This window comes from Lissotriton vulgaris, chromosome 3_1 (genome assembly GCF_964263255.1).
Source record: "Lissotriton vulgaris chromosome 3_1, aLisVul1.2, whole genome shotgun sequence".
Taxonomy (NCBI): domain Eukaryota; kingdom Metazoa; phylum Chordata; class Amphibia; order Caudata; family Salamandridae; genus Lissotriton; species Lissotriton vulgaris.
This window is the reverse complement of record NC_141689.1, coordinates 922,972,067-922,999,362: the sequence shown is the minus strand read 5'-3', so window position 1 is coordinate 922,999,362 and position 27,296 is coordinate 922,972,067. Positions and strand designations below refer to the sequence as shown.

Below are 27,296 nucleotides of genomic sequence, written 5' to 3'. Positions count from 1 at the left end.
GCTCCACCGGCAGCATCAGTAGACGATGAAAAGTAATACCTTTAATGTTATGTGCTGCCAGTCCAGTAGGAGCGGTGACAACACAAGACAGCGATGACTCACTCCTTTCCTGCAAATAACAAGAGATTGCTTTAATGAGGAAACTTTTTCCAGTTCCCGCTTCTCCACTCACGTACAGTCGGACAGGCTTCAACGATGTACATGAGCACTTGTTCTTCTCATGACTTAATCCGTGCTCAATTTCCTTGGTAACTTCATCATATATTTTCCTCTGCTCAACGTTGAGTTGTTTTTCCAAGTCTTCTAAGTTAACTGAATCCTCCTGAGCATGTGCCATGGCTCTTTCTACTTCATTCATAGCAGTGGCAGCTTCATTTTCGATAATAGGTCCTCCAAGTGGATCTTGACTCAATGAAACAGAACTCTGACTGTCCTGAGAACTGTCTCTGGCAATCTCGGCTGCAATCGTTGCTTCCTGCTCAATTTCCAAAGTTAGCATTTCTTGATATTTAGAAGCAGGACATTCTATGGACTCCTTGGCTGCATTGAAAGAGTCTTCGTAACAGAGGAAATCTCCAAGCAGTTCCTCTTCTGCACGCCAAGGCTTGAAAAGTTGCAAAAGTGCTAAATAAAAAAACTCCTTTTTTTCTGGAGATTCACCACTCAATTTTCGATGGTTTACTAATTGGCATTTTCTTTGCTTGACCAGGCATCCCTCACTTCCAATTACAGCATACACTCCTTTCTCAATATCTTCTTTGATGTTCCTCTTGAATATATAATTTTGGAGAACCTCATATAGACAAACATTCTCAAGGTGACTGCTTCGATTTGGATAATATGTATCCAACATGTTGGTCTTCAAAATGTCGGTACTGTTTGGTTCCTTTTCTGCCAAATACTCAATTTCCCGGACAGGTTTTAGAACTCGATTTCGCGTTGCAGCAAGACCAAGACTCGCCCAAACGAGACTCCTGGATTTGGCATAGAGACTTGCTGAAGACAATCGATCAGAACATTCGTAAGCTCCGATTTCTCGATGCGACAACATCTTCAGACTGAAACTGTACAACTTCTTGCTGAGGCTCTTTTCATGGGAAATGTCCTCCCACATATCCTTCAGTTCGGTCTTTTCTTTTTTGGTGATGTAAGATGTCACATACCGAGCCACAGCCATACAGTTGTCAGCCACAAACTGTATATCCATGTTAGCATTCCACATGGACAAAATCACTGGGTTGTAGTCATTGATGTACTTGGACTCTTCGTTCCTTTTCAAATTGTATGTATTCTTGGGTGATTTCCTCGTCACATTATGTCGCAGCGAAGACATCAAACTGTTCACTCTTCCTTTAGAAATCACCGGTCGTGGAAAGTTGAAACGACATTTGGTGTAGAACTTCTCCTTGTTTCTGAATTTACGACGACAGTACTTTCCACAACGATGGCTTTGGAAACGTAGAACTTGTTCTCTTAGACTTTTCTTCTCCATTGCGTTTGGAACAGCACACGTAGAATACTGTTCGATGAAATTCATCACTAAGTCATCCGGATCTGTTCCAAATTTAGGTGCATCCTTGATCCACAACAACATATGTATATGAGGGGCACCTCTTGCTTGGTACTCCTTTCTCCAGAAGAAATCCAACACCTCTCCAAGAGGTGGATTCTTTTTATTTGTGATGAAAGACATCATAGCTTCAAATCTATGATTGAAGTACCTGCATACATTCACTGGATCCAAAGAACACAGTTCTCCAGGTGTCTTGAATTCAATGTTTTCAATATTTCCATTTGCCTCTCGTAGAAATTCAAGTAAGTCTTCCCAGCCATACTCGGCACAGCTCAGAGTGAGGAACCATGTTGGAGTTCCTAAGTTCCTCAGCATACATTTTAAATCACCATGACGACGGTACCAGTACTCATTAGTACCACGCTGACACGCCATGAGATTAATTAAGTGAGAATCCAAAATACTGTCTTGGACATTGACTTTATGCATAAAGTCACTTGCCGAGATGTTTCGCATCTGTATACCACTTTTTAAGATGTGGTTCACTGCATATGACAGTCCAGACAGATCGCTTTCAAACAGGAGATGAAACAAATAGGGAATGCATTGCCGAAACCTAGGATCTTCTGCATACAATCGTAAAGTCCGGTATTCAGACGCAGGAATTTGATGAGGTCGCTCATCATATCTTCCTTCTTGACCTGTGGGAAATAGCTGTGGGAAACACCGAGCTTCCAAACTTTCCTCCCAAACACTAATGGGACTCCCTTTGGCTTGTTTCATTTGAAACAACTCAATAGCATTCCCCATGACTTCCTTGGAATGCAAAGGATGAACACTATAATGTTCATATATTTCTTCACTTTTAGAGGCCTCTACTTTCTCAATTTGGCCAGCACACAAATCGCTATCCTCTTCATCACTTACTTCCTCTTCTGCAACATATACATTCTTATAGTACTTATCATTTTTCTTCAAATACACTGTTGCCTTTTTGACTTTCCTAACATCCACTAAATCTTGCCATATTTTCTTATTCTTTGTCGGAACCCCATTAATCAAGATAACCAGAGGTTCCTCTTCCACTTTTTCTATTCCAATTGTGTTAATGTTTTTGTTCAAATCTAGAGGCAAATAAACAACTCTTCCCTTTAATCCTCTCTGTAAATCTGCTGGAGGCAACTTCCCTGTCTTTGGCTCCATTCTTACAATAGCCTGAAAGGGATGGATACTTTGAATCAAAATAGATTCATAAGTATTTAAATCCTTCAATTCAGAAGGAATCTCAACCAATTCCAGATTATTATGAACTGCCCTAGCAGGCATCTGGTTTTGGTTTAATTTATTACAACAATAAGTACACACACGTTGATCCGATCCCAAATCAAAATAATTTTCTACCATCAAGTATGTGGCAAAATCCTTCCATTCACTATTATTTTCCCTTTCACTTTTTGCATATAAATCCACTACCTTAGTCTGATTCTTATAATAAGTGCGTCGACAACATACACAAGTGAAATTAGGCCTCTCACTTGATTTCATCTGAAACGTGGCAATTTCCTTCTGAAAATTATCTGTACTGGAAACCTGTACATTATCTTCCACATTACCCTCTACTTCAGGGTCAATTTGAACATTCTCATCTTTACTACCAAAGTAACAAAACTCAATTTCTTCACAAATATTCTTCACATCTATTTCAGAACCATGCAAAAGAGCAGCACATAATTGTTTAAGCATAATTGCTGGACTCTTAGCATAATACAACATTCTCACTAATTTTCTCACTTTATTATGATGCACTGCTAGCATCCTGAAATGATGAAAAACACTCTGGCATACTCTCCTGGAAAGACAAGCCAGTGAATGACCACGCAAACCTGTCATTTGTCTCACTCTGCAAGGATCTAAATCTTGCAACAACTTCATTTTCTGCTTCAAACTTTTCTTATTAAATGTCCGTATAAAATCACAAAGCAAATTGATGGAAACCTGTCGCACACTGCAAATAGAACTACACTTCCAAATGTACACAGGACCCTTAGGACGTCTTCCTAAAACCTCATCACTTAGCGCCTCTTCTGTCTCTGTTGTCACAAGTTGTTCTTTTTCAACTGGACAACCATCCTTCACTTCATAAGCTCGACCACTGGTGTCAACTGCAAACACCAAATCATTATCCTGAAAATAACTCTCCTCATTAAAAAATGCCTCACAACTTGAACTATGCATCCATTCTCCGGAAAAAACTTCACAAAAGTTAGTACGATTTACTACTCTCTTCCATCTACTTTTTGTTTTGAAATCAGAAATTACCTTGCTTAGTTTCCTAATTCTATTGATTACCAAAATAAACAACTTTCGCTTAATTTCAAAAGCATGATCAATAATTTTCTCTACATTTTTCTTCTTCTTATAAAATGCCGCTTTCTGTTGGCCTTTCTTTTTAATATTTTTCAATAAATTAACTAATATCCTATTACGGAACATTCGATTTCGAATGTCCCTAAACTGTTGTTTCCTTCTACTATCATGCACAGAGTTATCTCTTCCTCTACCAGTAACATTTGTGATGGGTCTCTCCTTTCCATTTAAATTACTTTTCTTTTTGTGGACTGAAACATTTTTTTGAGCAAAAGTTTTTTTACTACAAATATTTCTTAAGAATGATTTTGTGCTCTTACCCGGACCTTTGTTGCTGTTTTGACAAGTATTTGGGGAAGAGGACTGCTGCAATAAAACATCATCCTGCTGTCTTTGACGTTTTCTAGCCTTTCTTATTCTACTTTTTGTAGGCATTTTCCAAACTATGAAAGAATCTGCAGTTGAATCTGTGGAAAAATATAATATAAAATGTTATTAACCACTATTACCAAACAGTAAATAAATAACAGTCATCTAAAACTTAATGCCGTACTAATTATTTAACATAGCAAATGTTTTCCACCAGCACTGCATCACAAAAATGACACTCAATGGTACAAAACAGGCATACAACAATCATAAATCACTCCCTAATATTTTAAATGATTAATTCAGGATGACGATAAGATGTAGCCTATCTAAAGATTTGTTTAGGCCCAGATCTTTAGACTGGGGTGAATGTGTGTCATTGATCCACATTCAGTCCATCACCTGTTTTGTTTATTTGAGGTGAGGCCAACACATGGTTGCAGATAAGATTTTCACTGAAAAAAACCAAGGTAAAAAAACATGTGAAGGCCTACCAATGAAGTAAATCATTAAATGAAAACCAATACATTTCTGGAAATATGCACTACTAGTGCTTCATAAGATGTTTTGGGTCATATTTATAAGGCATTTGAGTGTCTATTATGCTATTTTACGTTCTTCATGGTGCAAATTTATTGTAAATACGCTCCCACCTGCGGTTGGCAAATTTAGATTTTGATTATGGGAGTTACATAGGCATGTTAATAATTTCCCAAAAATGGTGTATGACCCCAAACAACCTTTGAAGCAAATGCTCTTAGCCATGTTATCCACCTCCCATTGGATAACATGGCTAAGAAGTGCTTGCAAATGGGAAAAAAACCGGCCGCAATGCATGAATATCGCAGAAAAGTCAGCGATATTCATGCATTTTCCAGCAAATGCTCTTAGCCATGTTATCCACTTCCTATTAAATAACATGGCTAAGAACTGCTCAGGGCCCCATGAGGAACGCTTTCCATTTAAAAAGGGAAAAATAACATCAAAGACACTAAAATGCCTTCTAAATATGACCCCAAACAACCTATGAAGCTCTAACAGTACATATCCTGAAATTTAATTGATTTCAAAATTCGTTTTTAAACACAGCATATAAATCAATTGTATACCTGCATTCATGAAGAAATGACTAAAAATGTCCTTGAGACACATGAAAGTGTTTTCTGGAATGCCCTAGCACCATTTTTGGGACACTATTAACATGGCTAGGTAACTCCCATAATCAAAATCTAAATTTGCCAAGCGCAAGTGGGAGCGTATTTACAAGACACTTGCCCCAAGAGGAACGCTTTCCATTTAAAAAGGTAAACATAACATCAAAGACACTAAAATGCCTTCTAAATATGACCCCAAACAACCTATGAAGCTCTAAAAGTACATATCAAGAAATGTAATTGTTTATCACAAATGCGATTAAAAACGGCCGCAATGCATGAATATCGCTGAAAAGTCAGCGATATTCATGCATTTTCCAGCAAATGCTCTTAGCCATGTTATCCACCTCCCATTGGATAACATGGCTAAGAACTGCTCGCAAATGCGAAAAAAAAAACGCCCACAATGCATGAATATCGCAGAAAAGTCAGCAATATTCATGCATTTTCCAGCAAATGCTCTTAGCCATGATATCCACTTCCCATTAAATAACATGGCTTAGAACTGCTCAGGGCCCCATGAGGAACACTTTCCATTTAAAAAGGTAAACATAACATCAAAGACACTAAAATGCCTTCTAAATATGACCCCAAACAACCTATGAAGCTCTAACAGTACATATCAAGAAATGTAATTGATTTGAAAATTCGTTTTTAAACACAGCATATAAATCAATTGTATACCTGCATTCAAGAGGAAAGGACTGAAAATGTCCTAGAGACACAGAAAAACGTTTTCTTGAATGCCCTACCACCATTGTTTGGACATTATTAACATGGCTATGTAACTCCCATAATCAAAATCTAAATTTGCAAAGCACAAGTGGGAGCGTATTTACAAGACACTTGCCCCATGAGGAACACTTTACATTTTAAAAGGAAAACATAACATCAAAGACACTCAAATGCCTTATAAATATGGCTCAAAACAACCTATGAAGCTCTAGCAGTACATATCCAGAAATGTAATTGATTTCTTAAATCGTTTTTAAAAACAACATATCTGTTTCAGCTTACATAACAGACCATGGAATGGGCTCCATGTACCACAATAACTTGTGTTACTGCATGCCAGAATGCTACACCGAATATGCAATTACAGTTTCTCAAAGAAACTAATTCTATTAGTATATCACTAGAGACAAAACCACATTTTAAAAACACAGCTTTCTTCATCATTTTCTCCTTAAATCATACTATTCTCTATCTAAATTAAATAAATCTTTTCTCACCTTAGCAAATATTTTTTGAGTTTTGAAAACAGTCTCAGAAATACACCAAATTGTCTTCAGCAGAAGAAAAAGGATGCACTCCAAAGGCTGCCGCTATTGAAAGCACAGAAATACAGATATTCATTTCACATATCTCTCATATTAGCCAATCATACCTCTTCCCTCACTTTTTTCAAATCAAAACCCTTCCCCCCTCTGCCCTCACTGCCTTGTTTCCATAGCAACCACCTCCTGGAAGACCTCTCATGTTTGCAAATTCACACAACAATGTTTCAATTGAACTCTGAACTCTCAGTGCACCTGCGTATCCAGTGCAATCTTTCATTAAATGTTTCTTCCTTGACCATTCAAATTACATGTTTCAAAGAACACATCCATGCACCCTAACTTTCTGTTTTCAGAAATGGAAATGCACCAATCACTGCTAATGAATCATTAGCATTGGAAATCCACAGTTTTTTTTCTTTAGAAACTCCTACTGTTTCAACTGCCCTTTCATTACCACACTTCATCTGACTGCAGAACAACCTTCTCCCACCATGTTTAAGGTCTGGATTGTTGGACATAGTTACATCCACTGGGCTCAAAGGTATGCTGAGAACAGAAATTTACCTAACCTCAATTTACAAGATGTGGAAATTAAGTGGTTGGGCCAAAGAGGATTAAAATGTCACCAATTGATACCATTGGTGAAAACCTTTATGCATTTGCCAAAACCTGACCTGTTAATAGTGCACTGTGGAGGTAATGATTTGGGCACTTTGACAGGGGTAGGTCTGGAAATGCTTTTAAAGGACACCTTTGAGCAATTAATGGCACTTTTTCCTCAAACTGCCTTGGTATATTCCAATATATGCCAAAGACAGAAATGGAGGTGGTCCAACCAATTTTGTCCACAAATTGAGAAAGCGAGGAAGCATGTAAACAAATCTGTTTCAGCTTTCATGAGAGACCATGGAATGGGCTCTCTGTACAACAATAACTTGCGTTACTACATGCAAGATATCTACAGAGGAGATGGAGTTCACTTCTCAGATGAGGGCAACAGAATTTTCATTCTGAATTTAAGACTGTGCATTGGTACCTACTTATAAGTACCTAAATGTACCATAAACCCAAAAGCTCTTCTCAGAGCTACCCTTCATCTGATCACTCACAATTATTATTTTTTTCTAACTTTTTTCATTAATTTTCCACAAAATTCGCTCCCCGGGGCGCTACCCGGTTCGCGAACCGAAAGCTAACCTCGCGGAATTTTTAAAAAAAATGTTTTTTTCCGCACATATAAGCCTCCTCAGCCACCCTCAGAAAACCTAGAGGGTCAAGATAAGTCTACCATGACCCCTTCTACCCATTCTAAACATTATTTGCCCTCCATCTTGTATCTTAATGCGACCGAAACACAAAATGGTGGACTCCCGTGACGCTTAAGGTTCGCGAACCGGGCCGCTTCCCGGAAAGCGGTCCAAAAAAAAGGTGGGAAAGTAATTTACAGAAAAACGACTAGAGACACTCTCACCAAATATAGATTAGCTCATACTACATAACAATCCCTTTCATTTTCACAAATTTGATTGAAATTCCATTTAGCCATTAAGCCTGTAGACCTCTCTAAGTACCGTGAGGTAAATTACTTCACAAAACACATCTGAAGTGTTGGAATTGACAACCAATGAAAATGTTACTTTCATTTTCTACTTTTATTACCTGACATTTGATTGGTTATATACCTGTATATATATAAAGGAAGAGAAGGAAACACAGCCATTTTGACTACTACTTCTTGTTGTACCTCACATTTCAATAGCTTCCAAAAACTTCAACTTCTTTGTGAAGGTAAGTTATAATTTCTAAAAATGAAATATATTGTGCACTATAACTTAATATAGTAGACTTTTTCTGCTAGATATACACTATCCCTCTGTAGTAGTAATGTATTTAGATAGACTTCTCTGTTATAGTTATGAATGGAGTTAGGCTTGTCTTGGTTACATCACATACACTTTTTTATAGTCCTATTTCCACTCTGATACTATACACTGCCAAAAGATAAATTCACTGATAAAAACTGACTATCTAAAATTAATCCCAACATTGCCCTATCTCTACTAATATATATTTTTTTAATCCAAATTTCAGGCAAAATGGAAGGCGAGCAGCAAGTTTCTTTTGAGATGGACCTGCAAGAGAGCAGCCAGGAATTGATTGAACAAATTGACATGGAATTTATGGATGAAAGCTTGGATAATGAACTGCTGCAATGTGTCCAAGCAGTAGATGCCCTCCTTGCAAATGAGGACATTTTACAACCTCACAGATTGCAAAGAATATTTCAAGAAAATAATGACATTTCAGACACTGAAATGTTAGAAAGTTTAATAAATTATGAAAAACAATCAAAATAAAAAAAAACTTTAAAAAAAAGAAAACAAAAAAAAACGAACAAAAACAACAAATAATTAACATACAGTATTAGAAAAGTCTATCATTCTTTTATCCTTAAAGTTCGCTGCCCAGAACGCTTTCCGTTTTTGGACCCTCCTAGGCCCTTTTAAAACATCCACATAAAACCTAGGGGGTCAACGAGGATCTACTATGCCCCCTTATGGTAATTTCCCCCTTTGTTTTGGCCTCCTCTTGTCTCTCGATCCTACCGAGAGACAAGATGGCGGCTGCTCCGGACTGTTTAGAATGTTGACAGACACCGGAGGGCCAATCAGCTTCGCATCGCAAAGTTCCGATACGCGAAAGGTTCGCTAACCGGATCGCTGCCCGGAGCGCTGTTACAGATATATATCTTGATTTAAACGTTAATTTCTCAAAATCCACTGAAGCACATATATTGAGACCTAGCAAAGGCACATCGGGCTAACAGTCCCTACAATTTTGCCAAGTTTCGTGCAAATCCATTCAGCCGTTCGGGCTAAAAGTGAGTCCAACCGCCCTATGGAAATTAACATGGAAAAAACGCGTTTTGGGACCCCCCTTTTTTCTCGGCCCCCCCTCCACAAAACCCCCCCTAATTTTCAAGGGCTGCTCAGAAACAAAATGTGCCATTTTCCTGAAAATTTCAGCCAATTCCGTCCACAAACGCCAAAGTTATTAGGCATAGAATTTTCAGAAATCCCATAGGGAAAAAATCCTAACTATATATACCTACTGGCGACCGCCAGTAGGTAATATATATATATATATATATATATATATATATATATATATATATATATATACATATATATATATATATATATATATATATAACCTACTGGCGGCCGCCAGTAGGTAGTTATAGTTAGGATTTTTTGCAATGCAAAAATATCTGAAAATAACTTTGGCGCCGGTTGACGAATCTGCCTGAAAATTTCCTCAAATTTGCCTCGCGGAGCTCCGGTCATTCCTTGAAAGTTTGGGAGGAATTCGTCAAGCGGGGGCCGAGATAAAAGGGGGGTCCCAAAACGTGTTTTCCTCATGTTAATTTCCGCAGGGCGGTCGACCTCACTTTTAGCCCGAACGGCTGAATGGATTTCCACCAAACTTGGCAAAATTGTAGGGACTGGTAGCCCAATGTGCCTTTGCTATGTCTCAAGATATTTGCTCCAGTGGATTTTGAGTAATTTAGGTTCAAAAAATATATATATCTATAAGCGCGCCCCGGTACGCGCACCGGGAACGTACCAGCGCGCTACGCGAGTTTGCGCGCGTAAAGCTGATTGGCTCTCGGGTGTCTGTAAACATTCCAAACAGTCCGGAGCGGCCTCCATCTTGTGTCGAGACACAAGAGTTGGCCAAAACAAAGGGGGAAATGACCAAAAGGGGCAGGGTAGACCCCCCTGACCCCCTAGGATTGATGTGGGGGCCATAAAAGGGCCCGAGGGGCAAATTTTTTTTTTGATTTGCGCGGATTTGAGTGATGTCGCTGACGATGTCATGAGTGATGTAATATGTGACGTCATCAGCAGTGCATTGCAGGCGTGCTTGTTATAGTGAGTCCAACTAACTATAACGTTGGAATTTCAATGGTTTTATGTCAGTAAAATCTCCAGCTAACTATAACTGGTGTGAAACCTATGGTTTTTTCGGTGAATATATATATATATATATATATGGATTTTTAAAATGTAGTAAATGCAAAGCGTGTGAACATGGGAAGAATGTGAGTACATACAAACCAGGCCTCTCCAACAGGATCTAAAAGATAAAGGGACAATATGATTGCAAAACTGAATATGCTATCTATGTTTTGAAATGTAAATGTAACCTGCAATATGTGGGGAGCACGATCAAACCCTTCCATCAGCGGGTATTACAACATCTAACATCGATAAAAAATGCAGATCGATCATACCCGGTCGCCCGGCATTTTGAAAGATTTCACGACAAGGATACAAGCAGTCTGACTTACTTTGTTATTGATTCGATACCTGTGAATGAGAGAGGGGGAGACAGGATTAAGAAGCTACGTAAGCTCGAATCAGGGTACATTGTAGAACTAAATTCTAAAAGCCCATATGGATTGAATATTGAAGAAGATCTGTATACGCACCTATGAATATGAATTAACATTGCATTGAAGAATATTATTCATATCCTTGCCTCCTAGAAAGTGGCATCCATTCCTTACTTTTAAAGTTTTTGTTTTGTCACAATTTAAAATTTTATTTTTTCACTGTATGATGAACTGAACGATTGGCCCACTGGGGCAGCACTATCAAGCTGTAAAAGCTTTTTGTTGTTATTCCACATTGCATCACTGTGAATTTAATTCAGAATTGAGTGGAGTGTGAAAGCAGAATTTATTCCTTATGAAAGAGAAACATTTATGCTATTAAAGCATCAATTTGCATATGAATGTGAAAACAAGATAGGCATGCGGAAGGGGTTACATGCCATTATACCTTCGTATTTTAAGAAGGGATTGGCATATAACGAGGAGCCTGACTAGGTCCTGAGTTGTTTAGTGTGTTTATGCCCACTTGGGCTCAATTGTTTATATGAATGGGTTATAAATACTCTATTTCCGGAATATTAAGTCACAATGACGAATGCGACTATTTGCGTTTAACATTGAATAATTTTTCTTGGAATTTAAATGCTTTCTAAAAACTAGAAATAATTTTGCAATTGTTTACTGGAGTTAGCTCCTTCAATACGAATGAATTATGTTTGCACTATGGAATTTAACAACATATACATTGCAAAAAAGTATTTTGTTCAGTTCTATGGATTTTACGGGTCATGTGATGAGTCACATGACACCAATGCACTTTAAATGTTGTATGTAGTTTTGAAACTTTATTCGTGATCAAGCCTGCTGGGTCAGGCGAAACGCGTTGAAAAGCGGCAATAAAGAAAAATAAAAAGCTTTCACCACATCTGATATCGTCTCCTCTACGTATTGTGTGTTGAGGATGAGTTTGTTATATATATATATAATATATATATATATATATATATATATATATATATATATATATATATATATATATATATATATATATATATATATACATATAAAAGAAGGAGAGAACTCTGAGTAGTTCTCCAGTTTCGGTGGAAAGCAGCTCCTGTTAGACCACTCTCAACACCAGCGACATTCTAGATCTGCTCACCTCAAATGTCTGCTCTTCTATCAAAGTTTTTAAGCATAGGATTTGCACAGTGCTATCCAGGCCGAGCTAGAAATGGACAAAGTCTTTTGCCATTTCTACAGCAAAGTCTTTAAGCATAGGACTAGCACAGTGCTGTCCTTTCCGAGCTGTAGAATGACAAAAGCCATGTATCACTCCAGGCACAGTATTACAGCTTTGAATTTGCAAAATACCATTTCAAGCCAACCTGAAATTAGCAAAAGCAACCCCTGACACAGTGTTTCGCTCGAATTAGAGCTTAAAGACTTTGCTGTAGAAATGCGCCCAGCCAAATAAAGTGTCTTGATTTGTTTTGATCCATTTAAAATCTTTGATTCCATCAAGCTTTAGAATTACAAACAAAATGGTGAAAACTATTGCTATTTGTTTTTAAATTTTGTATACATTTCATTTACATGTATTTAAATTGTGTTGTGTGTTAGAAAAATAGATATCTTACAGCCTTTCCTTTCACACTCCATGTATGCCAGTAAGACAGTCACATAGTTACATAATTCACTTTACAGAAAACTCATTTTGTAGTCCGAGGAAGAAAAGTAAAACACCGATCTCCATTTCAAAACCATAAGCAGTAATTTGTCAGACGATATAGCCGGACATTTTACCTCTGTCTTTGAACACACAGCAAATGTGACAAGATAAAAACAAAATGTAAAGGCATCTTTATTGCTCATTCACCTTCTGCACTTTAGTATGATTATTTTAGGGTTGCTGCAGCATCCCCCAAACCCCTACTTCAGGCACCTATGAAGATTAGGGGTAGATGGAACTCACAGAATTTCACTCTGTGGAATTTCGCAGAATTACTTAAAAACTCTGTGGTATTCCGTGGAGTTCCGAGAGCATGCAGAATCAGCATGTCACTGATTTTATTGCCGTGAAGCTTTTTTCACACTACAAAATCTGCGCAAACTGCATTATGCAATGCACCAGTGGATGCTGCTACCGCTCATGTAGATTTTCTACTCGAGCAGCAGTTTTCTAATGCAAACAGTCGCGACTGCCGCCTTGAGAAAATCTGGCTGGGAGCCATCCTAGTGCCTGAAAATTACGCTAGGAGATGACAATTTTCGCTCGCCAACTTACTGTCGAGCTGTACACTAGAAAAAAAACTCCACCATGCAATGGTTGGCGCAGTTTTCCGGGCAAATCTCAGCAGCAGAGCAGAATTTATCGCCCACCCAAATGAAAATGCCTTTCCTTTTGCCCATTGACCATATCTGCAGGGAAATAAGGATAAGTGTGTTTTTATGGCAAATACTACTGTATCTTCATTCATCAATGACGATCCTGGCTCGTTTAGTCGCAATACACTACCAGTTGCAAAAGTCACCAGCATCTCCTTCGTCCAAAGCAGATCACCTTTACAGAGCAAAGTGGGGTATCTGTTGTGTTGGGGTGGCAGCTATCACAGCACAACAGAGAGTTACGTGTCATAACTCTATGTTGTGCTATGATAGCTGCGACCCCAAAGCCCTAAAGGACAATCTTCCGTATGGACAAATTTTACAGGTTCAACGCAATTGTTCCACCCAAGAATCGAGAACATGCGGGGGTTTTGGAGAAAAAACTGAGAGACGGGAAATATCCAAAGCATCTGGTACGCCGTTCCCTAAAGAGAGCAGCAAATAACAATCGGGAAGCTCTCATAGATATTTCCCCTCCGAAAGAGAAGGATGTAAGAATTACCTGTGTGAGCACGTTTAGTACCCAATCAAATGAGATCCAGAGGATCATCAAGAAACATTGGACTATCCTGAACACAGGAACCGATGGTTTGCCCCCACCGCTTTTTGCTTTCAAAAGAGGACCTAACCTGAAAGATAAGCTCGTACATACTAGACCGAAGACGAAACTGATTCACCAGGTTGGCCCCTTGTGGAACATGCCTGCCGTTGAAGGACACCATCCCTGTGGGAACTGTGCAGTATGTCCGCAGACAGCAAAATCAACAAGCATTGATATCGGCAGCAACCGTCCTTGGCAACAGAGACGGTTTTATGAATTGTAATAGCCAGAATTTGATATATCTTATCAAATGCCCGTGCCAGCTGAAGTACGTGGGGATGACCACTAGGAAAATAAAGGTCAGAATCTCTGAACATAAGAGCCCCATCAGGTGCAAGAGACAGGCCACCCGACTTACCAATCATTTTTTGTCGGCGGGCCATACCCACTCAGACTTTACCTGGACAGTATTGGAGCAACCTTTGATCCCTGTCCATATCACAGACATCAGCAAATACCTCTTCAGGAAAGAACAGAAATGGATCTACAAATTGAACATGGACAAAGAGGGTCTAAATGAGGAGATACCTTGGATGCTGTTATAAAAGGTGTTTTATCTCTGTGCCACCAATGACCGTCAAGCGACCGATGTAAGGTAATCGATCTCCGTGCAACTCACGATAGTGCAGATATCAATAATATGTTATCATTAACAATTTCCAGTTGCTCGATCCTTGTGCCACCAATGATCATTAAGTTATCAATACTGACGTTATGGATCACTGTGTCATTCTTGACAGTGTAGTCATCAATAATATGTTACCAGCAACAATCACCAGCTAGGAGTGAGATGATGATGACCAGTCGAATTGAGCGTCAGGCGCAAACTTGGGGAACAGCGTCCCCAATTGAACGTCAGGCACAAGCTTGGGGAACAGCGCCCCTATTTGGTGTGCACACATATTAGTGAATCACACGAGACAAACTCGATAATTATTCGAAAAGAATCTCTGTGAATACTGAGGTTTATAAGATGATATGGCCCGAGAGTTAGAAATAGGTCTTTAGGAAGGAGAAGACGAATTAACAATAGATGGCCGCCTCTCATAACTAATATATGGTCTCTAGTCGGTACAATTTTATAATTTTATAATTTCGTGATACTACAGTAATTATGTGCAAGTACGTTATTTTATATCACTTAATTTGAGGGCAAAAACGCTGTATAATTACAGTGATAATTGCGTGCCTGTTCCGTAAAACCAATTGATTTATGGTGTAACATCACAAAGCAGTCGGTGTAACTGTAAGTAAATATGTAGTTTCACATCAAAGGGCTGAATGAGGTGGACTATTGAGGGTTAAACTACAGGTCCCGTGAAGCCGGATACACTACGCGACATGGTGACGTCATGGGATTGAGAGAACACGGAAGTATAATGCCGGTTCTTTCCTAAGCCCAGCACCTCCCCGAGATGGCCCAGAGGGACGCCCGGAGTACCGACGGGCAGGTAGGGACTAGCATGAGCTGTTTGTCGGTTTGCAACGATATGTTAACATTGAGCCGTGTGGCCATATTGGAGATTGAATTTGAGCGTATTGGTATGAGCAATGTGAGATGGTGGATTGCAAAACTGAAAATGAAGGCACTGACAGATGATATATCGCATTGCTGTAAGATTCAAAACAGAGACGTATGTCGATTATTGAGTTCGGAGGCATTACTTTAGATCTTGAGGGGACCGCACTCGGACCTAGGTGTACAATTACTTAAGAAATGGCTTGATACGAGAAAGAGAGTGAGGGCGGAAATGTATAATACCTCACGTACTGACATAAATTATAGCACATTCATGTAACATTTCGATAAGACAGTCTACCAGAACACCGAGATCATAATAAGGTCTGGTGACTAATCGGAAATGAGAGCGTTACACAAGAAAAGAAACATCAGTCTTGAAATTAAGCAATAGGCTCATTGAAAAATCAGGAACAAGGCGAGACAAGAGGTAGTTCTTTTCTTTTTATTTCCACAATGAAGTAGATTAGAATTTCTTTGTCTGGCCACTAAAATAAGCATGAACTATTCAGAATTTTTTTAAATAATTTTTTTTTCAAGAAATATGTGAATACAGATGTAGCCCTCTATATTCACATACATAATAGGACACTGTTTTCGTTTGAGTGTAATGGGTGAACATGAACACTTACAAGCATGTGATAAGAATTTCCACTAAGTATGCGTGATTTGCATTTCTTTGTTTTTAATAGAGTGGTGCTCTATATACCTGAGCCATAGCCAGGTGAGGCGCAGCACTTACATCCTACCAAGAAGGTGAGTGGACACAGCTTTTGAGTGCATTACCTGGTATTATAAGGAAGGACACAGGTGGTATAACGAAGAGTGTTGTACTTGCATTACTGTAGGAGTGCTTTGTATAGGAAACCAATGTGTTTCTATGTACATGTCATGAGTTATGTTTTAGGCGCTAATCTACTCTATTTTTTGAATGTCACTGCTGTAGGTATCTGGAGGACGACAACAGATCCTAGTCATTAAGGTGACATCAAGAATAATTTTTTTCTCACTAACACAGGTGATTTGTATGTAGACTAACATATACGCAGTAGCGAAGGTTAGGTCCTGAAGAAAGCAGTGGACTAAAAGTCCTGTATCTGCTGAAACATATCAACCTCTTCAACTATATAGTAGACATTTGTTTAAACCTACTATATTCCCGCAATGGTTTTTACATTTTGGAAGTATTGGAGGCACTTAAATAAAACTGTTGTTTGCTCTATACTCTCCAATTTTATATTTGTTAACTTCACTCCCCCTTTTTCTACACGCACTGCTGTTCAGGTATCAAGATTAAGTTACCATCAAATACCCTGAGTCACACTGGGGCATCCGCCTCTTTTTACTGTGGGATGCAGTAACATCTTCCTTGGTGGAAGGAGTCCCAGATGATGACAAGGGCGGTACCATATGATATCTGATGGGTACTTTTACACCTGAGATACATCTTTCACTGATGGGAAGATGCAAGTTTTAAGAGATGATTGGTGGTCAGTAAAGAATAACTCAGTATTTCTCCAAGACCCACTTTTACTTTATGATTTCTAATTACCATTATCACCATGGCAATCAATCAATTGGTGAACCAAGCCAGCAGTACCCCAATACGTTGTGCAAACAACAACAGCAACAGACACATGTTACACATGGAGTGCAGAAAGTCATTGAAGAAGGATGTGTCTCAGCATCCTCAATAGAAAAGCTACTTATGCAGGTTTGGGACCATCCAGATTTTGCCGGTATAGCTAAAAAGTTAGTCCAGTCTTGTTTGATTTGTCTTCAGTATAATCCTGGAAAGGGAACACGAACTCCAACAGGAGGGTATGCTTCACCAACTGCACCTTTCGAAGTTCTGCAAATGGATTACATCCAGCTAGAACGCTGTAATAATCGGACGTATGTCTTAGTGGTGGTCTGCGCCTTTAGTAAATGGATCGAGGCGTACGCTACGAAAGATACTACAGCTCTTACAGCAAAGGTGCTCCTAAAGGAGTTCTTCCCCCGATTCGGCATTTGTCGAGTCCTAAGACCTCATTTCATTGGGCAAGTTGTTGAGTACGTCTTGAAAGTATTAGTGGGGATTAAGCAAAAGTTTCATGCAGCTTTTCATCCGCAGTCAGCAGGTTTGGTGGAACGTTACAACTCCACGTTAAAATTGAAACTTGCTAAAATCCTAGCTTCCACCTCTATGAAATGGCCTGATGCACTGCCCCTCGCTCTGCTCTCCATTAGATCAATACCACATACACGATCTGGCCTCACACCGTATGAGTTGATATTTGGGAGGCCAATTAATATTTGGGGGATTCCTAAGCCACGCCCTATACATGATATACCTTATGTATTGATGAGTGACTACTTGTGTCAGTTGACTGACAGCTTGCTTTCTATTCATCAGGTTCGAGAAGCTCTTCCTGACAGGTCGCAAGGTGATGGTCATGATTTTTGTCCAGGTGACTATGTGATGATCAAGGTGTTCCAGCGGTCGAGCAGCCTGGAACCCAGGTTGCGCGGACCTGAGCAGATCCTCTTGGCTATCAGAACTGCAGTCCGAGTGACAAATCGGAAGAACTGGGTGCACTCCATGCACTGCAAGAGGGTGCCGTCCGCCTTGGTGGAACCTGCTACGCTGGAGAATCATCGCGACATCCTGGACACAGAGAGAGGCCAAGTTGCGTCACCTATAGAACCTGAGGAAGACTTCCCTGACCATACGATCTCTGGTGCATCAGGTGCGACCCCAGAAAACAAAGACTGCATTGCTGAAAAAGACTGGTTGAGTCGCCATCCTGGGTTGATGAAAGGCCGAGCTACAAAGGGGGGAACCCTTTTAGTGATACCCATCTCAGCCCTCAGTGAAGAAATCAACAGCTGCCCAGGACTTTAGGACTCAATCTGTTTTGTTTTCCAACATTGAGGTGAATATGCCTGAGGAGAAGAGATCCATTGCCATGAGAATCTGTGATCAAAAGATTATGTTTATTGTTGGACTCACTTCCATTGTTATTATCATTGCTACGATAACATGGGTTACAGAGAGAGTAACTCCTGCTCGAAATTTGCTGACTGTCACTACTCCTGTCCCCATTGAACACCATTATTACACTTTCCCTTATCATGAGCAGAAGCACCAACAGTCCTATCCCAACAATACGTTTGTTCAAATGTTGCATCACATCCACAATGCTACGAACATTACCAACGGTTGGTGTGTGGAATGATGCCGCCTCATCAGAAAAAGGGAGGAACACCTTTCATTCCTCTGCCGTTTTCACACAATGGTTCTTGTCAGGCTTGGTTTGTCCTGCTATGGGCATCTGAAGTTGCTAATATTACTTATGCTGATGTAGGAAGATTAAGTTTTCAGCTCAATAAGGTGTGTTACCCTGATGAGGAAGGAGATCCAAAGGCTAAAGGAACTGTATGAGAAATGGAGGAGTATCGCTGAGGAAACTCCACCGCACGTTATGTTTTCTCAAACACTCGAACAACCAAAGTAAATGAATCTCCTGTTATAGCTGTTACTAGAGCTCGAGCAGACCATGTATTAGCAGTATTGGTCGAATTCCTGTGGGGAAAAGTGATTGCACTAAAACACTAAACATTACTGGGATAAATAATAGTAGTTTTCTGTAATCACATAATATATATTTTATATGTGGGAGTAAAGGATATTACCACTTACCTACTGGGTAGTCAGGTAGCTGCTATGTGTCCTTTTTGTTACCACTTGTGTTTTTGGCTCCTGCGTCCTACCACAAAGGCTATAAATTGTGTAATGACATTTCTAAGAACCAATATAGGAGGACAATAAATCATGATGAGGTGGATCAACTGATGCTGCACTACAGCAATATGTTGACTTCAATTTTGGGTTATTTTCTTTTGTTTGTGCAGCCTTAAACCGCAGAGAAATAAGGCGCTTGACACGAGTTTTGGAGGCTGTAACCAATCAGACAGCCATGGCACTTGGAAACGTCACAGAAGAACTATAAATTACGAGAATTGTGGTGCTGTAAAATAGGAAGGTCCTCGATGTGATCTTAGCCGAAAGTGGAGGAGCATGATGCATCATTGGGAGCAGCTGCTGTGTGTACATCCCAGACCACGCCCCTTCTGTTTTCGAAACAATTTATAAATTACATAAAATAGCCACTGAAATCCACCCTGATTCAGGGACATGGACTTGGACTGGTTGGTTGTGGACTCTCTTCTCAGCTTGGGGCTGGAAATTATTATCCGCCTTATGTATATTTATTGCGATTCTTTGTTCCTGCTGCCTGTGTATTCAATGTGGCCCACAGCTCTTTTCCCTATATATTACCACCTGCACTTATGGCACACCAGTTAAACGTAATGTGCCGAAAGTAAATGCCCAACTAGTAACTGATCAAGAGATTAGCCAGTTAATGGTAATTAATATGGAAGATCATTTTCATGTGTCCACTATTGCATAGTGATGTCTTCAGCTAATGCTAAAAGGACCGTCCGTGGAAACTGCAGAAATTATCGTTAGCATAAGCTGAAGCCATTTTGTTTGTGGCATCCATTTTAGTCAGCCATGTGCTCGCCATGTGCTTCTCCCGTCTTCACTGTTGCCTGCTCTTGTATTTTGCTTGAGTGATCAACTATAAATACTGAGCCAGAGCCTTGCGCATGCTCAGAAAGGCTTGTAGCTGCCAGAATCTACCTGTCTTCGTATGTAACTGTCAGGCTGTTTTCATTGATGCAAACTGAAATGTTTCCCCTCCGACTTTGCTGACCAAGGCATATTTGTATGCCCATGTTAGTCAATAACTATTCTTGTAAGTGCCAGTACCTTCCCTTGGTCTCATGCTGACAAAGCAACACATGTATATAAAAGACCCCTGGTTTCTGTACTCCTTGTACTAATCTCATATAGTGCCTGAGGGTGCTGTATCGATATAGTCTTTTTCATGAGTGATTATTAAAGATTGTTTTTATATTCCAGCCTCTGTGCCAATCTCTATCTTGTTGGTTTAAGGACTAGTGGACTGCTAAGGGTGAACCCCTGCAGCAGTGAGCCCTTAAAAAGGCTTTTTATTCCACACATGTGCAGATTAAGCGCATAATGTCTCCTGGGCCTGTGTCGCACAGACTGCACGTGCTTGGTGAGCATGCCCTCTGCCATGGTGGAAGGTGTTCGGTGCACGGTAGAATGCCCAGGTGTTGCTTTAAAAACTTTATTTTGAGAGTCTTTGGGTAATCCTGATTGATGTATTTCTGGGGTGCATATGATTTATAAGAGTTCAGGCTAATCCAGGCATTAGATCTGGCTGAGAGCAGAGCCTTGTCTTCCAGCTGTGAGATTTGTTTTACTAACTTCCAGACCATTGTTTTGAAGGATGTGTGTTGTAGCTGAGTGTTGCAGAGATTAGTGAGCCCTGTGATTTCAAGGGATTCTTGAAGGTAGTGTCTGCCCAGAGAGGTAGCCCTATGCTGGAGTTCTTGCCATAGCAGCTGGTTTAGAGTGTTTGAGTGACCCTTGATCCTGCTTGCAGGTTAGGCAGTTCCCTTGCCGCACAGCTCCGCCTGTGTTGCTCTGCCCTTGGTGCCCGCTGCTCTTCCGCTCCTTGAGTTCGCCTCCCCTCCCCCGCTCAGTGTTATTTTGTGCCTCCCCTCTTATTCACTTTTACTGTGACAACTGTATTACTGTTATTTACTGTTCTGTTGCCGTTTTACTGACCCCCTTTTGACCCTGTGATCTATTTTTTGTGCTCCTGTCCATTTTGCCGTCTGTCCCCGCATCCTCCCACCACTGCCTCCCTACAGCCCTGCCCCCTCACTCTCTCATTCGCTGCCCCGCTCCTGCCTCCCAGATGCTCCTCCCTCCCACTTCCCCTTATATGGCAGCCGATGTGCTGCCGCGTGCAGCGGGCGCACCAAGCCCTTCTGCGCCTGTCCACGCAGCGTCAGAACCCCTGGCCCAGCAAACGCCACGACGCCCATCACCGCTACGATGTCAGAACTCTCCTCTCACTCAACACCGGAAGATCGCACCCCTGCTTCCTGGCTGCCCCGAAACACACGCAAGGAGCCTTCACCTGCCGGAATTGCAGCTTCACCAGCATCCTGCCCGCCAATCCACCAACCAGGAAAGAACCCAACTAGCTCAGATTCATTCTCCTAAACACCCGCTCTGCCCGCATACACGCCGTTGAACTCTGGGACCTACTCGACTCAACCTCCCATGACGTCGCCTTCCTGACTGAGACCTGGCTGAACCCCTCCTCGGCACCTGACATCGCCATAGCCATCCCGGAAGGCTACAAGATTGCCCGCAGGGACCGCACCAACGGAGCAGGTGGGGGAATCGCCATCATCCACAGAAACACTCTCAGAGTCTCGATCAACACTGATGACACCCTCAGCACCGCCGAACATCTACACTTCCACATCCACACCGACCCCAACACCTCCCCCAGAGGAATACTCGTCTACAGACCTCCTGGACCCCGACCTCAATTCAGCGACTCCAATGCCGACTTCGTCAACACTCACGCCCTCGCCTCCACTAACTAAATCCCCCTCGGGGACCTGAACTTCCACCTCGAGAACAACAACGACACCAACTCCACCACCCTGATCGACAAACTTGCCAACCTTGGACTCAGACACCTCGTCACTACTCCCACCCACTCCACCGGCCACACGCTTGACCCCATCTTCTCCTCAAGCCCCCACGTCGCCTTCAACCACACCACAGAACTCCACTTGACCGACCACCGCTGCATCCACTTCACCTTTCAAAAACCCACCTCATACCACGGGCACCCAACAGATGCCTCCCCGACCAGCTAACGGCCATCCTTGCCCAGAGCCCACTCGCCGACCCCATGGACCCTAACTCCGCCGCCCTCAACCTCAGACAGTAGATTGACGACTGTGCCACCACCCTCGCCCCGTTCAAGAAACTCTGCAACAACCACACCAGCAAAAAAGCCAGCTGGTTCACTGAAGACCCACAGGCTTCCAAGCTAACCTGACAAAAGCTAGAGAAGAACTAGCTCCGTGAACAAACACCTGCCAGCTACGCAGCCCACAAGAACGCCACCCGCAGACACCATCACCTCATCAGACCCACCAAAATAGCCTCCTTCAAAGACCGCCTAGAGAACAGTGCACACAACAGCAAAGAGCTCTTCAACATTGTGAAGGAACTCTCCAACCCCAGGTCCATCACCAATGACATCCCACCTTTGCAAGACCTGTGCGACGCACTGGCCTCCTTATTCCATCGCAAAATCGCAGACATCCACAACAGCTCAACTTCATTACCACCCCTACAACCTTTGAGACATCCGCCCCCACGACCACCACCCGCACCTGCCGCCTGCTCTCCTGGACCAACATAAATGATGATGACACCATCAAGATCATGAACACCGTCCACTCCAGTGCTCCGTCAGACCCTTGCCCGCACCACATCTTCAACAAAGCCAGCACCACCATCACACCCCATCTCTGAAAGGCCATCAACATTTCCTTCGAGGCAGCCACCTTCCCGGACAGCTGGAAGCACGCCGAGATCAACACCCTACTCAAGAATCCCAAGGCGGACCCCAAAGATCTCAAGAAATTCGGCCCATCTCCCAACTCCCATTCCCGACGAAGGTCATCAACAAACAACGACCTGCTACCTCGAGGAAAACAGCATCCTTGACCCGTTCCAGTCAGGGTTCCGCAGCAACCTCAGCATCAAAACCACCCGCATCGCCGCCATCTACGACATCAGAATCCTGCTAGACAATGGAGAAACCGCGGCCCTCATCCTCCTGGACCTGTCAGCCGCCTTTGTCAAGGTCTGCCACCACACACTACGCACATGCCTCCACAAAGCCGTGATCCAAGAGAAGGCCCTGGACTAGACCACCTCCTTCCTCTCCGGCAGAACACAGAGTAAGCATAGGCGAATTTTGAGAATTTGCGATTCGCGAATTTGTGGATTTGCGAATTCGCGATCCGCAAAATTCGTGAATTTGCGCAAATTTGCGGATTTTTTTATTTTTGCGTGTTCGCGGGGCACTTTGCGTGTTCGCGGGTGTTTTGGCATGTTAGCGGGGCGCTTTGCGTGTTTGCGGGGTTTTTTTTGGGCGAGACCGTGATGCGCCGTCTGGTTCATCACTGCCACCCTCTCGTTTTTTATGCCCTTCTGCTCTCTGTACCACTTGTTTATGTGCCTTTCTGCCCTCTGCCCCACTCGTGTTTGTGCCCTTTTGCCCTCTGCCCCACTCGTTTTTGTGCTCTTCTGCCCTCTGCCCAACTCGTTTTTGTGGTCTTCTGCCCTCTGCCCCACTCGTTTCTACCCTCTGTCCCACTCGTTTTTGTGCTCTTCTGCCCTCTGCCCCACTCGTTTTTTGTCCCCTTCTGCCCTCTGCCCCACTCGTTTCTGTGCCCTTCTGCCCTCTGCCCCAGTTGCTTTTTGTCCCCTTCTGCCCTCTGCCCCACTTAGAATGGCGCCGGCAAGCTGCCAGCACCATTCTAAAATAGCTACAAAGTCAGCTCCAACAGGAAGCACTAATAGTTTGGGGTGATTAATGATTGTGTAACTGAATTTGAGCTTCAACTCGAGCACCTGCTTTACTTTATCTATTAGTACTTCCTGTTGAAGCTGACATTTGTAACTATTTTAGAATGGCTCTGGCAGCTTGCTGGCAGCTTGCAGGCGCCATTCTAAAATAGTTACAAAAGTCAGCTTCAACTTTTGACCCAATCCGTTCCGCTCGCGGATTTTGCGGGAAATTTGCGAATCTCGCGGATTGCGAATTTGCAGAAAATCCGCGAGTGGAAGGGATTTTCCGCCCATGCTTAACACAGAGCGTCCGCCTCCCCCCTTCCGCTCCAAGGCCACCAAGATCATCTGCGGCGTACCCCAGGGCTCATCCCTCAGCCCAACGCTGTTCAACATCTACATGACACCGCTCGCCCACGTCGCCCGACTGCACGACCTCAACATCAACTCTTACACTGACGACACCCAGCTGATCCTCTTCCTCACCAAGGACCCCCACACCTCCAAAACCAACCTCAACAAAGGAATGAAAGCCATCGCCGAATAGATGAGGAACAGCCGGCTGAAGCTGAACTCAGACAAGATGGAGGTCCTCATCCTTTGATCCAGCCCCTCGGCCAGGAACGACTTGTGGTGCCCGACAGCACTGAGAAGAGATCCAACACCCACCGACCATGCACGCAACCTAGGGATCATCCTCGACTCCACCCCTTCCATGACTATCAGGTCAATGCCGTCTCTTCCTCCTGCTTCAACACCTCCGCATGTTCCGCAAGATCTACAAGTAGATCCCCACCAAAATGAGAAAAACGGTCACCCAGGCCCTCCTCAGCAGTAGGCTGGACTACGCAAACGCCCTCTACGCAGGAGCCTTGGCCAACCTCCCAAAACGCCTCTGTACGCCTGATCCTCGACATCCCTCGCCGGAGCCACATCACAACCCACCTGAGAGACCTGCACTGGCTTCCCGTCAACAAGAGGATAATCTTGAAGCTCCTCACCCACACACACAAGGCACTCCACAACACTGAACCAGAGAACCTCAACAGACGACTCAGCTTCTACACCCCTACCCGCCAGCTCCGCTCCTTTAACCTCGCCCTCGCCACAGCCCCCTGCATCCGAAGAATGACTTTGGGCGGAAGATCGTTCTCCCACCTCGCCGCCAAGACCTGGAACACCCTCCCCACTCACCTACGGCTGACCCAAGACCTGCTAACCTTCAGAAGATTCCTCAAGACCGAGCAGTAGCAGCACTCCCCACCCCCCAGTGCCTTGAGACCCTCACGGGTAAGTAGTGCACTCTAAAAATGCTATGATTGATTTATTGAGGCAGAGAGTCTTATCTTGTTCCAGCAGATGATGTAAGTGCCATGCCTGGCCAGTGACTATTTCACTAACCCAAACTCCAGCCTTATCTGAGCTGGTAAAGTATAGTTCAGGAGGCTGAGCATGGTTCTCTATTCCATTATCAGATAGCTGTCTAGTTGCTTGGCATCACTCCCCGGCATTGCTTCACTGCTGTAAGTTAACATGGGGAGTAGCTAGGCCTGTGCTACCTTCAGGAGGGGGCATAGTGAGAGCCCCGTCAGTTTTGAAGACAGGATTTTCAGCGTTATTGCTACGACTAGGCCTCTCCTTTTGATCTCTTCTTTCTGGCACATAAAGGGCCCTTCCTTATCAAAATTGGCACCAAGGGATTTGTAATCCATGGTGGGTTCAATGAGAGTACCTCCCAGGTGCCACCTATTCTACCACCTTCTTCTCTTGTTTATAGTCATAGTCTGAGTTTTCTTGAAATTCCTTTTTTGGACTATTCTCTGCGGCCTATGTAAGAAAGTGCCCTCTTTCTGCATGGTATGCCGCTACTTTTTGCTGAATTGCTGATGGTCTTTGACTGAGTGTGCCCGGGCTCCTGCTAATCAGGTACCCAGGACATATGTTCCTTCCCTAAAATTGCATTGAAGCCTAAACCCAATTGGCATATCTGGCCACAGGTCAGCCCCTGGTAAACTACCCAGGGCACTGTGACCAGAGAAGTACTCTAAAGGGTGCAGCACTTATTGTGCCACCCTTAGAGGTTCTGTACCCCTGACACTCACACACTGCGTTTGCAGGCTGCGTGTCTTGGTGCAGAACAAAGTGAAGAGTCGACATGGCACACATCCCTGTGGGCGATGCATACAAACCACTGCCCTGGAATAGATCAGTCAACCCCTCTAGCTGGGTGCACTTTGCCAGTGGTGAGGGTACAGGTGCATAAGCCTTGTACCCCTACAGTGCCCAGGTCCATTCCTGGGCATTGCAAGTGCAGTGCTGCCATTAACAGTACATGGTGCTGGGAGTCTGTCATTACGAACGCCACAGCACCATAAGGGCTACACTGAAAACTGAGAAGTTTGGTATCAACCTTCTCAGCACATTAAACCCACACTGATGACAGTGTGGGATTTAATGTACAATGCACGACAGAGGGCATCTTAGAGATGCCCCCTGAAACTCGACCAACTTCTAGTGACCAGACTGAGTGGCAGCTTAGGCTGCCACCAACAGACATGTTTCTGAACCCCTGGGGCGAGAGCCTGCTGCTCTTGGGTGCCTGAAACAAGGCACATTCTGGGATGAGGTGCCAATCCTTCCCCCCCCAGGATGGGCAGGGTACACAAAGGGAAAGCTTCAAAAGCATGCCGCCTTTGTGAGCCTCCCCAGACTATTTTCTGCTTTCAGCAACTGGTCCCCACTGGTTCTAGCCCCCCACTTTGGGTGGGAGAACCGGTGGGAAAAACAAGTGAGGGAAAGAGGTGTGTCCATCTCTGCCAACTACACCCCTCAGGTGGGGGAGGCGAGGTGAAGCTCAAGTCTGAGTCCCTGCCATCTTGAGGATGGGGGGACCTAACCAACCAGGGACAGATTCCTGCCCCCCTCCAACTGGAGGGTGGCACGATAGGGGGTGTACCCATCCCAGGGAAGGGACCCTTGGGCCCTGCCCTTACCCTACCTGTAACGCCCCTGAATCTAGTATTTAGGAGAAGAAGAAAAGAAGAAGAAGGACGGAACAGCCACGCAGCCAGCTAGCAAGAGGAAGACGCCCACTGACTTGGCCCCAGCCCTACAGGCCTGTCTCCCTTCAAACCTGCACCTCGAAATCCCAGTGAGTCTTGCAGCCAGCAATT

General features: G+C 43.0%; 1 protein-coding gene across 2 annotated transcripts in view; it reads right to left on the bottom strand.

Annotated features, from left to right (window-relative positions):
- Positions 1-27,296, bottom strand: part of LOC147727219 (cytochrome P450 1A1-like) — a 230,718-nt gene that overhangs the window by 190,344 nt on the left and 13,078 nt on the right. Inside the window, exon 2 of one of the 2 annotated variants that reach the window (XM_086961269.1) lies at positions 11,038-11,056. The exons of the other annotated variant lie outside the window; for it this stretch is intronic. The gene's annotated coding sequence lies outside the window, so the exon portion shown is untranslated. The remainder of the gene's footprint in view (positions 1-11,037; positions 11,057-27,296) is intronic. 2 annotated transcript variants of the gene reach the window in all.